We start from the raw sequence: 15,703 nt of genomic DNA on the forward strand, positions 1-15,703 counted from the left end.
AGCATGTTTTAAAAGTGAAACGATTGATTCCTATAGGAATATCAGCACACCAGGTCTCAAACAAGCACAGAAACTGAAGGAAGCAGAGGTGCTCGCTTCAGCCTTCAATTTACGTGAACAACTTCAAATCAACAACTTTTTCCCAAAGCAGCAAAAGTGAAGATGAATAGAGGAGAGCCTGTCCAGATCTGCACCCAACATGGATATTGCAAGAACCAAATTGTCTTCTCACGTAATTAAGAATTAAGTAAAGAATTGTTTGGTGGGGAAGAGGGCCAAATTCGGAGTCAAAACCTGCTATAAAGAGCAAAAGCAACACTGCCGGTACCCGAGGAGTACAGTAGCCACTTACCATGCCCTCGGGAAGCTGCTCCACTGCCCGCAGGAGTGACGGAGAAGTGCACCCCAGGTCAGCTTTATCACAGGGCAGGAAATGACCCACCTGCGGACTGGAGACACCTGCTCCACATAAAGCAGCTACAGACCTCTTCGCCGTTTTGTCAGTTCAGTCCTCAGAGTAATTGGAGGTGGGCTTGAACACACCCTGAACTAAGTTTGTGCACGACTGCAGATGAATTCCTTCCAGCTTATCCCTGGATTGAAAATAACAAATGCATTTTTAAAAAATCCATCCTTATGGAGAAAGGAAAGTGTCTGAGCAGAATCCTGCTGTGCCAGCAAGGAGCTCTTTTTTATTGCTTAAGTACTGTTAAATATCTTTTCCGTAAGTAAGATTCAAACAATCCCTAATACATAAAGCAAAACAAAAAAGTGGCCTTTTTACCTCTACCTTTCACCCTTTCACCTGGACCACCACCACTTCCAAGTATATGGGGATAGTCTAACTTTTTATTATTTATTTTATTTTTAATTATATAATACATTTTTTTTGGTTCATTAAGTTCAGAGAACATACTCTAAATAATTTCTCTCTTTATATACTTAAGACATCCTTTATATTCTGCTATACGGTCAATTTTTAAAAATGTTCTGTGAATGCTTGAAAAGAATGTGTATTCTGGAATTATTGGATGCAATGGAGATATATGCATCTCCATTACATCAAACTCATTTATTGTGTAGTTTGAATTTTGAGTACCGATTATTTTTAAAGATATATTAAAATTTCCCTTTATGATTGTTGATTTTTCTATTATTTCTTTATCTGACAATTTTTGCTTTATCTATTTTCAGAATATGTTATTGAGAGCATGTGAATTTTAAATTGTTACAGTTCCTACAGAATTCAAACATTTTTTACCATTTTAAAATAACTAAGTTAACTGGGGTTTTGCCTTAAAGTTTGTATTATTGAATATTAACACTATTGAACTACAATTAATATTACTGAATATTAATAAAGAATTACTACTTTAATGTAGTTTTCTTGGTTAGTGTTTGAATATCTTTTTCCACTTTTTACATTCTTACATTCTTTACATTCTTCATTGTTCGCACATTTTTTATGTGTCCTTTATAAACACACTATGATTTTTTTTCTATTTTTGTCTTTAACTTGAAGAATTTAGTCCATTACATTCAATGCAATATCTCATATAGTTGGGTTTAGATATAGTGTTTACTTCTGTGCTGTTTGTCCTCATATCCTAGGTTATCTTTTGCAAGAAAAGTGTAGAGATATTGATTAAATTTAGATATGTAGTAATATCTTGGAAAATTGCTAAAAATAGAAATGGAGTGTTTAGCTTTCAAATAGAATAAGGGAAAAAGGAACAATAAAAATGCTTCATTACCCCAAAGAAATGAGAACGTATATCCACACAAAATTTGTAAACAAACATTCATAGCAGCATTATTTGTAAGGGCAAAAGTGGAAATAATTCAAATGTTCATCATCTGGTGAATAGATAAATAAAAGTGGTATATCCATACAGGGGAATACTATTTGGCAGTAAAAAGGAATGATAATGATATGTGGTACACCATGGATGAATTTTGAAAGCATGCTAAGTGAAAAAAGCCAGACAGAATGACCACATATTATGTAATTCCATTTACAGCAATTATCCAAGATACTACAACATATCCAAATTTAATCAAATCTTTACGCTCTTCTTGCACAATACCCTTTTCTTAGACCTTAGAATAATTAAATTCTATTTATGATCCTTATGTTTTTTTTTATTGTTGTCATATACAATGTTTTAGATTCGCCCACATATTTACCACTTTCTTTGCTTTGTATTCCTTCTCCCATTTCAGATTTTACTTTTCTTACTTGGGCCTGAGGTAAATCCTTTAGACTTTCTTTGAGAGCATCTTTCAGTCACAAACTTTTTTTTTTTTTTTTTTTTGCTTTTGACTGAAAATATCTTTATTTCACCCATATTCTTGAAAGGTATTTCACTGGGTAGATTTCAATGCTGGTATTTATTCCTCAGTCTACTGTTGCATATGAGAAGCTGTCAGTATAAATCTTGTTCCTTTTAAGGTCTTTTCTCTCTGGCTACTCTGGAATTTTTGTCTTTGTCCTTGGTTTCTTTGGTTTTACGTAATGTGTCTTTATGTGTATTGCTTTTTATTTGTTCTGCTCTGGATTCGCTGGGTTTAATGATCTGTTGGGCTTGATGATTCATGTCTTTCTTGAGTTCTGGAAAGTCCTCAGTCGCTATTTTTTAAATATTGCTTCCTTCCCATATTCCCTTTCCTCTCCTTTTTGTTAGACCTTTTTGCTGTACCTTGTAGAGTCCTTCACATCTTCTATTTCCAATCTGAATGTCTATGCTACATTCTGGTTAATTTCTCCAACTATCATCCTGTTCACTCACTGTCTTTCTTTGGCTTTATCTAATCTTTTAAAGTCATGCAGTGAGTTTTCTATTTGAATTACTGTATTTTTTTCATTTCTACAAATTCTTCTAAGTTCTTTTTCAAATCTGCTCCGTTAAGCTTATTTTTTTGTAATTGTATACTTCCTGAAGATATTTTCCATCTTGTCATTTATTTCTTTTGACATAGCAATTGTAAACATTTCTGTCTGATTATGCAGACAAAATCTTTGCAGGTCTGTTTTTTTCTGTCAATTACGTCTTCTGACTCTTACCAGCAGTGGCTTCTTTCCTTATCTGCTTGGTTTTTTTGTGTGTGAGCCAGTGATTTTCCTTGAAAAATTATTTGAGGGAAGTCTCTGCAGTCTGGGATAAAAGTGTAGTTCTCCAGAGAGCATTTGCATTTTCAACAAGACACCTAAGGGATGTTTATCTGTTTAAATATATTTGTTTAATTTTCAGACCATCCAAGTGATGTGATTCTCGGTTGCCCACTGGTCTTAGTGCCAGCTTGTGGTCACAGCTTCTGAGAGACAGTCCCTCCTAATGCCCAGCCCTGCTCAATACCAAGGAAAACCCCCTTGTGGTCTCATGGGTGTTGAGGAGGTGGGTGGGTTTACCCTTATTCTGAAAGTATTTTGGTGGTTGAACTGTATGGTGAAAAGTCTCCTTTTAAATTACCTTGGATCGGGCTCTGGGCATTGATTCCTCTCCCTTGCACCAATTAAGTCCATGAACACTGAAATTTCCCTGTTTGGAAAGTACCTTTAACATAAAAGGAGTTTCTGGCCCCCACTTATCTTCTCATTTCCTCAAGATTTGGCCCAATAATTCTTTACTATCTTATTCATCAAAGCCTCAAGATGTTCTTTTGCACTTTAGTCAGCATTTTTTGTTTTACTTAATCAAAATGGTCCCGATAACTTATTGCATCATATTACAGGAGCTAGAACTCCATTTGTTTATTTTTAAACTTGTTTTGGATGTGTCTCTTTTAAAAATAGTGAGAGTCTCTGTCTTTCAATGGGAAAATGCAATGTAATCACTTTTATTGTGATTACCTACATTTGGCTGGGTTTTCCATTAATAGAAGTTTTCTATTTCTTAATGCTTTCAACTATGCTTTTCTGTTGTTTCCATATTTTCCTCCCATTTGATAGATTGATTGACTTTTCGTTGTACTACAATTTTTCCTCTAGTGGTTTGAAAGTTGTAAGACACTTTTCAGTACTTCTAGCTGTTACTGTTAAATTTTTAATGTGTATACTTCATTATGTATGTTTATATACATATATTATCTCTGTAATATGTATTTTAGTCCTTTAGAAATATTTTCCCCAAAACACACATATGCACATGCACACACACAGACACACACACATTTTCAATACTCCTTTTTAAATCCCTACCCTTGCCCCCATTGCTTCCACTGATAATATTTTGAAACTTTAGTGCCAAAATGTTATTAAAATAAATTTTTTACCAAGTCCCCAGAGGACATTTCTGTATTGTTTTACTTTCAGTGCTACAAAGCAGTATTTCCTTCTTAATTTGGGGATAAGGGTCTGATAAGGCAGAACAGAGGTAGTTATCAACTACAGGCATCTTGCTCCCTAACTTCTTTCCCTTTTTAAAACTAAACGTACTTTACCTTGTGCTATAAATGTAATATAAGCTCAACACTTCACAATTAAAAAATTATAAAATATAAGTAAAAAAAATTAATACCTAAAGTCTGACCACATGGAGACACTTTAATTCATTGATATCATCTTTTTCCTATGAAATCTCTTAAATTCATAACTCTGAATATACTAGATATACCTCTACATCCCCTGTTTTTATTTAAAAATTACAACGTATTATTCTATTCCACACTTCATAGTTACTTTTTATTGGCTGAATATATTCTGTCCAGTGACTCAAACATAATTAACCATTTCCCTATCATTGTTTTTTTAGATTGCCTTTATTTACTCTTTCTAATATCATAAACAACAACCATGCCATTAATATCTTCATGTTGTAGGGGAAACAAAACTTCAGTTCTACCCTGTTTGGGTGTCCAGCTGGGCATGACAGTTAAAAGGACAGAAGACAGATTAACAGGAGGAAAGGTAAGGGATTTTCACACAAACAAGGGAGCTCCATAGGACAACGAAGACCCACAGGAGTGGTAAAATCTTAGTGCTTATTTATATACTAGAGCAGATGAAGAGAGGCAATTGTGGGAACGTAACTAAAATATATAAGGAGACCAAAGGAAGATGTTATTTTAATAAGGTCTGTTTGTACATTATTCTCTCTCCCTTGACTTCCCCCCATCTCCGGGAATTAGAATGCTTCTTTCCTCCAGGTATAGAAAGGGCAGTTTTCACAACAGAACTTCATCTTCTGCTTTCAGTAAAAAAAGGGAGGCCAGGATGCCCTTCCTGCTCCTGTTGTTCTTCAACTGCCTGTAACGCAAAATAATCCTAATGCCACAGTAGCATATTTTAGGATGGCATATTCTGCCACCCTTCGGTGCCTATGTAATTTTATTTCTTAGTATAGATTCCTAAGTGTCAAAGGAAAAGTTATTTTTGAAAGACTTTGATACAAAAAAAAGCAATATTTAAATTCAAAGAACGTGCTATTTAACAACTTCATTATTTGAGAAGTCCATTATTTGACGTTGTGCCTTTTGCTGCCTTCTTATAATTAGAGGATGAAGGCACTTTCACTCCTCCCCATTGGGAAGCAGGAGGGCTCAAAATTAGGTTTTATTGGTTTCCTAGGCAGCCCTGAGAACACATTTCCATTTCCTTTGATAACTGGGATTTCTCTCACATGAATAATTTAGTGTGTATGTAACCAATAAAACCACCTCATATTCGGTCATTACTTTCTACCTCTCTTCTCCCCAAATGCTGAAAAGGAATTAAAACGCTTGCAATTTGTCTTGGACTGTGATGAAAGTCCTAATAAACAGTGCAGTAGGTATTGGGCTTTGGGGATTTAGGAACGGGGTCATTATTAAACCAAGGCCATCCACTAATCTGCAGGGCTGCCCAGCGCACCACCTCACTTTTTCAGCTTCGGTCAGGCGCCAGAGGGCCTGGGAGGGTAGAGGGCGGGACTCCACGCATCCTAGCAACGACCTGCTGTCCTCTGATTGGTTGGACCCTTCGTGGCCACCATTTCAAACCTCGGAAAATGCGGCGGCGGCGCGCTCCTGACCGGAACTGCTGCGGGGGTAGAAGCAGCCGCGCGCGTTCCCCGTCCCTGTGGGTCTCCTGACACGCGGCCGCTGCCTCCCACCACCCATCTCCGCGCCATGGGGCCAGAGCCGGCGCCCGAGAAACAGCCCCCGCCGCGGAGGCGAAGCCGCCGGGCCTCCGGTCTTAACGCTGGCGGCGCCGCGGGGTCTTCGGCCGACAGCCCCGACCCCAGGCCGGAAGGCAGGTGAGAGCAGGGGCGGCAGCGACCGGGAACCCGGGCGTCCGGTCCGAAGCTCCGGGTGCGGGGAAGCGGGGACGGGAGTGGCGGGCTGCTCACTCCCTGTCTCCTCCCGCTCCTCCTCGACCCCAGCCCTTCCCCCGCCGGGGGCTCCTGTTCCTTGGGCTTGGCGGGGACGGTGTAAGGGGTCAGCCTTGCCCACCCCGCGCGTCTGTGCTGGGATGTGGGCGGTCCTTGCATGCAAAACCGGGGACCGAAACTGTCAGAAATGGGAGAACCAGAAAAGGCTAGTGAAGAGAGGAGGAAAACGTCAAAAATAATGAAGAGAGGCAGTGTTAAATTGTACACTAATTCAGTAATACTGTTCACCTCTTGCCTAACGTCAGATATTATAGATACTGGGAGTTCTGGTGAGCAGAACAGGTAAAGTTCCTGCTCTGTTGAAGCTTAAATTCTGGTTGGGGAGAAAGACAGTAATCAAATACCTGCTGTGAAAAAAGTTAAGGCATTGTAAGGGGGATAGAGATAAGGAGAGGATGGTGTTGCTATTTTTAAAAGCCTCTTTGATGATGATGGCATTGGAGCAGAGATCCAAAGAAATTAAAACTAATCCACGGGACTGGAGAGAGGCACAGCAAGTGCAAAGGCTTTGCGGTAGAATCATCTTTGGTGCATTTAAGGAACTGCACAGAGGCCATGGTGGTTGGAGTGGAATGAAACAGAGAGGATGGTAGATGAGGTCATAGAGATGGCTGGACTGAGACCATCCAGAGGACTTTAAATTTGAATTAGTGAGTTGGAAAGCAAAAGGAAACGATGTGATCTATATTTTAAAAGGGTCACTCTGACTCCTATGGGGCAAGGATAGAACAGGACACCAATTATGTTATTTTAGTTGAGACATCATATGAGATGTGGAAAATACTCATTTTGGGGATATATTTTGAAAGTCGAGCTAACAAGATTTGTAGATGGATTAAATGTAGTATTAAGAGAAAAGAAGGTTGAGTCTGAGGGTTTTGGCCTGAGCACTCTGGAAGAGTCAGTTTCCATGGTGTCAGAAATGAAAGACTAGAGAAAAGGTTTGCTTTGGGATATGTTATAAGACTTCTGTTAAGAGCTCATCACAATAGTTGTTTTTCTTTTCTCTTTTTTTAACCATTTATTGAAGTATAACACTCAAATGAAAGAGTGTATGGATCATAACTGTTTAGCTCAGTGAAATTTCATAAAGTGAACGCACCACATATAAATTTGGGAGTTATCAGCAAATACATTTGAAATCATGGTACTGGGAAATCATCTAGCTAGTGAATATCAATAAAGAGTTTGAGGAATAAACCCAGAGGCACTCCCAACATTTAAAAGGTCAGGGTAATGAGAGTGTTCTGGAGAATCAAGTGAGAACAGTATCCAGGAGGCTAAATGAGGAAAAGATTTCAAGAAAGAGGACATGATGACTCTGTCAAATGTTACTTATAAGGAAGGACTGGAAAGTTTAAATTTGATAAGGAATGAAGAGATCATTAAATCTGGTAATGGGAGGAGCATATTCATCTTAACTAGTTCCCATAGAGTATTAAAAATATTGTATTTACAGTGTTTGCAGTGAGTTGACAAGGGAATAAGGTATGATTTATCTGGGAAATACATGAATGCCATACACTAGTAACATGGAGATGGAAAATACTGTCCTTAACTCATAAGAACTTGTCATCTTACAGGGAAGAAAGCTAAGTTAATAATTATAATGATGTGTGATAAAAGTTGCTATATAAGTATACACAGGATGCCATAAACACAAATAAAAAGGATACTTAATCCTGATGGAGAACAGGAAATTATTCCCTTTATGTTGCCTGGCAGCTGTGTCTGGGGAGGCCTTTCCCTGTGCACTAGGTGAAACCTCACCCAGACTAGGGAAGTCTCCTGAGGATGAGTGTAGGTAAGGAAGGAGTTCATAAAGCAAGAGGATTAGTGGATGTTAGCAGCTGTGCAGACAGTAGAGCACAGGAAAGAGCAGAGGGAGAAAAGGGAAGTTCACTGAACTGCTAAAAACTCCCTTGGCAATTCCTAAAGCCAGGGTCACCTGGCATCTTGATCTGCACAGTGTGGGAACTAAGCAAGCCCCTACCACTCCAAAATTTGAGGGAGCCACAGAGCACTGGATGGAGTGAGATTTTGTTGTGAGAACTTCCCAAATCAAAGAACTTTTCTTCAGGCAGCGTACAAAGAGTATGATCATGCAGCCACAGTTCTGTGAGAGTCACCCAGGTGACAGAAATTTGCGAGCCGAAATCAGATTTCAGTAGCCCTTTCCTACTTATTTGCAGCACAATAGAGAGAAGACCTGGGGTTAAGACTAGAAAATTGAATGAAAAAGCAAAGTGACAAATACATTTACCTCCAGAGGAGGTCAGCAAGTTCTTGTCTTTAAAATGAAAAGAGTTCAGAGAAGGGCAACAGGCTTCTGCAGCAAGAAAGTTTGTTAAGACAGTGCACACTCAGGCGGCTGTGCAGGTGATCTCAGAGAGGAGGTGCACTTAAGTTTTAGGGTTTGGGTCTTTAAGGATTTCAAGAATAGGGCCAGGGGAGCATAGGCTGATGTGTGGTGTCATGATGTTTGTCTCCGATGAGAGACATTACATCACCGTCCATCATCAGCCCTCTGAATATTCTGTAAGATAAACTTAACACAGAAATTTATTAATTCTGTTCTTCTCCAAGATAATGGTGACCCTCAAGCAGTGAAAACACATCACTGAGAACTGCTTACCTTGCGTTAGGATAGGGTCTTTTGTTGGCGAATCATGATAAAATATGTTAGGAATCTTACCTCCTAACTCCCTGGTTTTTAGAATAGAATCTTAGCCTTAAGATGGAGTCCCTCCTGTTCTTACTACAGTAACCATTATATGTTGGCATTTCTCATCATAGGCAGGAAAAATTAATCATGTTACATGTCCCATGTTCCTATTCTACCTCACTTTTGTAATCCCAGTTTAGAGAATAGGTCTAAATGGGTGATTTCATGTAGAGGAGGAGAATCATGTTAAAAGGCCCTAAAGCAAATGAGAGTTATGAACTCTAGGTATGCTAGTAATTCACTGTAACTAGATGCTAGTAGTGTAGGGGAGAGGACTGAAATAGGGATGGAGAGGAGGTAGGTAGTGATGAAGTACTGTGCTAAAGAGGTAAGATCCACATCATAGAGGGGTTTGGGTTTTATTTTCAGGTGATGGAGAAATAGTGAAAGACAAGCCAATGACACGATCACTTTTGCGTTCTTAAAGTCGCTCTGTTTTCCATAAGAAAAATAGGTAACATTTTGGCATCCTAGCACTATTTAGATTTTATGAAAAAAAAAAGACTCCTGAAAAACGTGCTCATATATGTAAACTTTCAAATTTGTGAACCCTTGCAGCCCACCTGTGCATACCAAATTAAAAATCTCAAGTGTAGTTGATAAGTTCGTGGCAAGTCAATCTGCAGTAGCCTAGATGAAAAATGATGCGTGTTTAATCTGACAGCTCGTAGTGACATTGGAGAACAAGAAAGTTTGTGGATTACACTTTCAAGAGGTTTCACTGCAACAGGAAAGCAAGAAAGAACAATACAGGGAGATCACACAGGTTTGTGGGCAGACTTTTAATAAGGGACAAAGTTGATATGCTGGGAGAAATAAGTAAGTAGAGGAGAGGTTGAAGACATAGGAAAGGGCAAGTGATTAAACAAGCAACCGAGAAGGCAGAGAAGGACCAAGATTCTCTCCAAATTAAGGGTAGAGAATTTAACCTGGGTAAGAGCTATGGATGGTATAGTTTTAGGTAAGTTTGGGGAGTCGGGTAAGTTGTGAGCAGTAATTGGAGGGTTTTCCCACCAGGTTTCTACTTTTTGTGTGAGGTTGGAAATTATGTCTGTCGGAAAAAGGTTGTTGACATAAGCAGCATGAGAGTAATGACTTGAATTACCAAGTCTTCTGTCTTTTTATCTTGGTCAGTGTGCCTGAGGATTTATCAATCATGTTGATCTTTATAAATAACCAGCTTTGGGCTTTATTTATTTATTTTTCCTACTGGTTTTTCTATTCTCTATTTCATTTATTTCTGTTTTAACCTTTGTACTATCTGTTCAGCTTGGTTGAGGTTTAGCTTGCCCCCTTTTCCCCAGTGTCCTAAGGTGGACGGTTATTTACTTATTTGAAATTTTTTTTTTTCATAATGTAGACATTTATAGCTATTAATTTCCCCATAAGCACTGCTTTAGCTGCATTCTAGAAATGTTGATATTTTATATCTTCACTATCATTCATCTTAAATTGTTTTCTATTTCCCTTTTATTTCTTTTTTGACCCATTGATCATTTAGGTGTGTTGTTTAATGTCCACATATTTGTGAGTTTCCCAATTTTTTTCCTCGTGTTGATTTACAATTTCATTCCATTGTAGTTGGAGAAAATAGTTTGTATTATTTATGTCCCTTTAAATATATTAAGGCTAATGCTCTAGAATGTGGTCTATCAAGGAGAATGTTCCATGCATTTGAAAAGAGCATATATTCTGTTGGATGTCATACTCTATAGATGTCTATTGGATCTAGTTGGTTTATAAGATTGTTAAAGTCTTGTATTTCCTTGTTGATCTTCTGTCTAGTTATTCTACCATTATTGACAGCAGATATTGAAGCTATTACTGTTGAAATGTCTATTTTTACCTTCCTTTATGTCAGTTTTTGCCTCATGTATTTTATTATTAGGTACATACATATTTGTAATGATTAAACTTTACTGATGAATCAATCCTTTTATCATTATCAGATGTCCCCCTTTATCTTTGATAAGTTATTTTGTTGTTGTTTTTAACTCTGTTTTGTCTGATGTTAATGTAGCCAATCTAGCTTCTTGTGGTTTGCTGTTTCTGTGATACCTTTCTCTGTCCTTTCTTCAAGCTGTTCATATCTCTGAAACTAATGTCTCTATAGACAATATATAGTTAGATTGTCTTTCTCCCTCCCCTCCCCTCCTCTGCGCTCTTCTCCCCTCCCCTCCCCTCCCCTCCTCTCCTCTCCTCTCCTGTCCTGTCCTGTCCTGTCTTTCTTTCTTTTTTTTGGGTTGCTTACCCTATTTACATTTTATGTTATTATTGATGTAGTTTGATTCATGCTTGCTATTTTACTTTTGTTTTATGTCTTTTGTTTCTCTATTTCTCCTTTATTGCTTTTTTTTTTTGCCTTAAGTGAATGTTTTCTATTTATAACAATTTATTTTTTTGCTGAACTTTTCATTTAAATTGATTTTATTGGTGCTCTTTTTTGTGTGGATTCAGATTACATCTGGGCTGACTTGCTTTTCGCGTAAATACTGCCTTTCGTACTTAAGACAGGCTTACTGGCAACAGATGTTCTCAATTTTTGTTTATCTAGAAATGTATTTATTACACCTTCATATTTGAAAGATAGTTTTCCTGCATATAGGGTTATTTGTTGATAGTTTTTGTCTTTGAACACTTTGGGTTATCCCACTGCTTTCTGGTTGCCATTGTTTCTTGATGAGTCAGCTATTGATCTTCTTGGAATTCCATTTTAAGCAGCGAGCGTTAAAGGTTTTTCTCCTGTTATTGACCGTTTTTACTGTTTAAGTCTGTGCATGTCTCTTTTTTATGGTACTTGGAGTTCGTTGAGCTTTCTGTATGTGTAGGTTATTGTTTTTCTATAAATTTGAGAAGTTTCCAGCCATTATTTCTTCACATTGTTTTTTTCTGTTCCTCTCTCTCCTCTTCTTCTAGTACTTGTGTTACATACATGTTGCAGGGAAATCTGGTAAATAAAACTCATTTTTATTATGTACTTAAAACCAAGCAATTTCTCTTAAGGTAATTGCGCCAGCATATATGGGTGTTGGTACATGAAAGTAATCATATTTTTTATTAAGGTATAATTGATATATACTCTTATGAAGGTTTCACATGAAAACATTGTGCTTACTACATTCACTCATATTAACAAGTCCCCCCCACACCCCATTGCAGTCACTGTCCATCAGCCTAGTAAGATGCCACAGAGTCACTACTTGTCTTCTCTGTGCCGCACTGATTTCCCCATGACCCCCCACACACCATGTACGCCAATGATAATACTCCTCAATCCTCTTTCTCCTCCCTCCCCACCCAACCTCCCCTTTGGTAACCACTGTTCCCTTTTTGGAGTCTGTGAGTTTGCTGCTGTTTTGTTCCTTCAGTTTTGCTTCATTGTTAAGACTCCACAAATGAGGGAAATCATTTGGTACTTGTGTTTCTCTGCATGGCTTATTTCACTGAGCATAATACCCTCTAGCTCCATCGATGTTGTTGCAGATGGTAGGATTTGTTTCTTTCTTATGGCCGAATAGTAGTCCATTGTGTATATGTACCACATCTTTATCCATTCATCTACTGATGGACACTTAGGTTGCTTCCATGTCTTGGGTATTGCAAATAGTGCTTCAGTAAACATAGAGGTGCATATGTCTTTTTGAATCTGAGATCTTCTTTCCTTTGGGTAAATTCCTAGGAGTGGAATTCCTAGGTCCAATGGTGTATCTATTTTTAGTTTTTTGAGGAACCTCCATATTGCTTTCCGCAATGGTTAAACTAATTTACATTCCTACCAATTGTGTAGGACGGTTCCCCTTTCTCCGCATCCTCACTGGCATTTCTTGTTCCTTGTCTTTTTGATGTTGGCCATCCCAACTGGTGTGAGGAGATATCTCATTGTGGTTTTAATTTGAATTTCCATGATGATCAGTGATGTGGAGCATCTTTTCATGTGCCTGTTGGCCATCTGAATTTCTTCTTTGGAGAAGTGTCTTTTCAGATCCTCTGCCCATTTTTTAATCCGGTTGTTTGGTTTTGGGTGTTGAAGCATGTGAGCTCTTTACATATTTTGAATGTCAACCCCTTATCGGATATGTCATTTATGAATATATTCTCCCTTACTGTAGGATGCCTTTTTGTTCTGCTGATGGTGTCTTTTGCTGTACAGAAAGCTTTTAGTTTGATGTACTCTCATTTGTTCATTTTTGCTTCTGTTTCCTTTGCCCAAAGAGATGTGTTCAGGAAAAAGGTGCTCATGTTTATACGCAAGAGATTTTTGCCTTATGTTTTCTTCTAAGAGTTTTATGGTTTCATGAATTACATTCACGTCTTTGATCCATTTTGAGTTTCTTTTGTGTATGGAGTTAGACAATAATCCAGTTTCATTCCCTTACATGCAGCTGTCCAGTTTTGCCAACAGCAGTTGTTGAAGAGGCTGTCATTTCCCCATTGTATATTCATGCCTCCTCTATCATATATTAATTGACCATATATGCTTGGATTTATATGTGTGCTCTCTAATTCTGTTCCATTGATCTATGGATCTGTTGTAGTGCCAATACCGAATTGTCTGGATTACCATGGCTTTGTCGTGGAGCTTGAAGTTTGGGAGCATAAACCCCCCAGATTTATTCTTGCTTCTCAGGATTGTTTTGGCTATTCGGGGTCTTTTGTGGTTACATGTGAATTTTGGAACAGTTTATTCTAGTTCATTGAAGGATGCTGTCAGTATTTTGGTAGGGATTGCATTGAATCTGTAGATTGCTTTAGGCTGGATGGCCATTTTGACAATATTAATTCTTTCTATCCAGGAGCATGGGATGCATTTCCATTTATTAATGTCTTCTTTAATTTCTCTCATGAGTGGCTTGTAGTTTTCACGGTATAGATCTTTCACCTCCTTGGTTAGGTGTATTCCTAGGTGTTTTATTCTTTTTGATGCAATTGTGAATGGAATTGTTTTCCTGATTTTTCTTTCTGCTAGTTCATTGTCAGTATATAGGAATGCCACCAATTTCTGCGTATTAATTTTGTATCCTGCAACTTTGCTGAGTTCAGTTATTCCAGTAGTTTGTTGGTGCATTCTTTAGTGTTTTTTTATGTTCAATACCATGCCGTCTGCAAACAGTGACAGTTTAACTTCTTCCTTACCAACCTAGATGGCTTTTATTTCTTTGTATTGTCTGATTGCTGTGGCTAGGACATCCAGAACTATGTTGAATAAAAGTATGTAGGGTGTCTTGTTCCCGATCTTAGAGGAAAAGCTTTCAGCTTCTTGCTGTTAAGTATGATATTGGATGTGGGTTTGTCAGATATGGCCTTTATTATGTTGAGGTACTTGCCCTCTACTCAGTTTGTTGAGAGTTTTTTATCGTGACTGAATATTCATTTGTTCGAATGCTTTTTCAGCATCTATGGAGACGATCATGTGATTTTTGCCCTTCTGTTTGTTGATTTGGTCTGATGTTGATGGGATTTTGTCATATTTACCATCCTTGCATCCCCGAAATACATACCACTTGATCATGATGGATGATCTTTTTGATGTATTTTTAAATTGAGTTTCTAATATTTTGTTGAGGATATTTGCATCTTTGTTCATCAGGGACATTGGTCTGTAATTTTCTTTTTTTATGGTGTCTTTGCCTGGTTTTGGCATTAGAGTGTTGCTGGCCTCATAGAATGCGTTAGGAAGTATTCCCTACCTTCTACTTTTTGGAAAACGTTAAGGAAGATGGGTGTTAGATCTTCTCTAAATGATAAAATTCAGTGGTGAAGCCATCTGGACCAGGGCTTTTGTTTTTAGGTGGTTTGTTGATTACCAGCTGAATTTCACTGCTGGTAATTGGTCTCTTCAGATTTTCTGTTTCTTCCTGGATCAGTCTTGGAAGGTTGTATTTTTCTAGAAAGTTGTCCATTTCTTCTAGGTCATCCAATCTGTTAGCATATAATTTTTCATAGTATTCTCTAATAGTTCTTTATATTTCTGTGGTGTCTGTAGTGATTTTTCCTTTCTCATTTCTGATTCTGTTTATGTGTATAGACTTTCTTTATTGATAAGTCTGTCTAGGGGTTTATCTATTTTGTTTATTTTCTCAAAGAACCAGCTCCTGGTTTCATTGATTCTTTCTCTTGTCTTATTCTTCTCAATTTTATGTATTTCTGCTCTAATCTTTATTATGTCCCTCCTTCTACTCACTTAGGGCCTCATATGTTCTTCTTTTCCTAGTTTCATTAATTGTGAGTTTCGACTGATCATATGGGATTCTTCTTCTTTCCTGAAAGCCCTGTATTGCAATATACTTCCCTCTTCGCATGGCCTTTGGTGCAACCCATAGATTTTGCAGTGTTGAGTTATTGTTGTTTTTTGTCTCCATATATTGCTTGACCTCTGTTTTTATTTTGTCATTGATCCATTAACTATTTAGGAGCCTGTTGTTAAGCCTCTGTGTTTGTGGGCTTTTTTGTTTTCTTTGTATAATTTATTTCTAGTTTTATATCTTGTTAACGTGGTTGGTACGATTTCAGTCTTTCTGAATTCACTGAGGCTCTTTTTGTGGCCTAATGTATGATCTATTCTTGAAAATGTTCCCTATGCACTCGAGAAGAATGTGTATCTGCTGCATTT

The 15,703-nt window shown here is 37.8% G+C and overlaps 1 protein-coding gene across 1 annotated transcript in view; it reads left to right on the forward strand.

The window, feature by feature from the left end:
- The first annotated feature begins 5,950 nt into the window (after positions 1–5,950).
- LOC140847842 (neuroepithelial cell-transforming gene 1 protein-like) overlaps positions 5,951–15,703 on the forward strand; it is a 65,980-nt gene continuing 56,227 nt past the window's right edge. The window contains exon 1 of the mRNA XM_073229228.1: positions 5,951–6,233. The gene's annotated coding sequence lies outside the window, so the exon portion shown is untranslated. The remainder of the gene's footprint in view (positions 6,234–15,703) is intronic.

Source organism: Manis javanica, chromosome 2, assembly GCF_040802235.1.
Source record: "Manis javanica isolate MJ-LG chromosome 2, MJ_LKY, whole genome shotgun sequence".
NCBI lineage: Eukaryota > Metazoa > Chordata > Mammalia > Pholidota > Manidae > Manis > Manis javanica.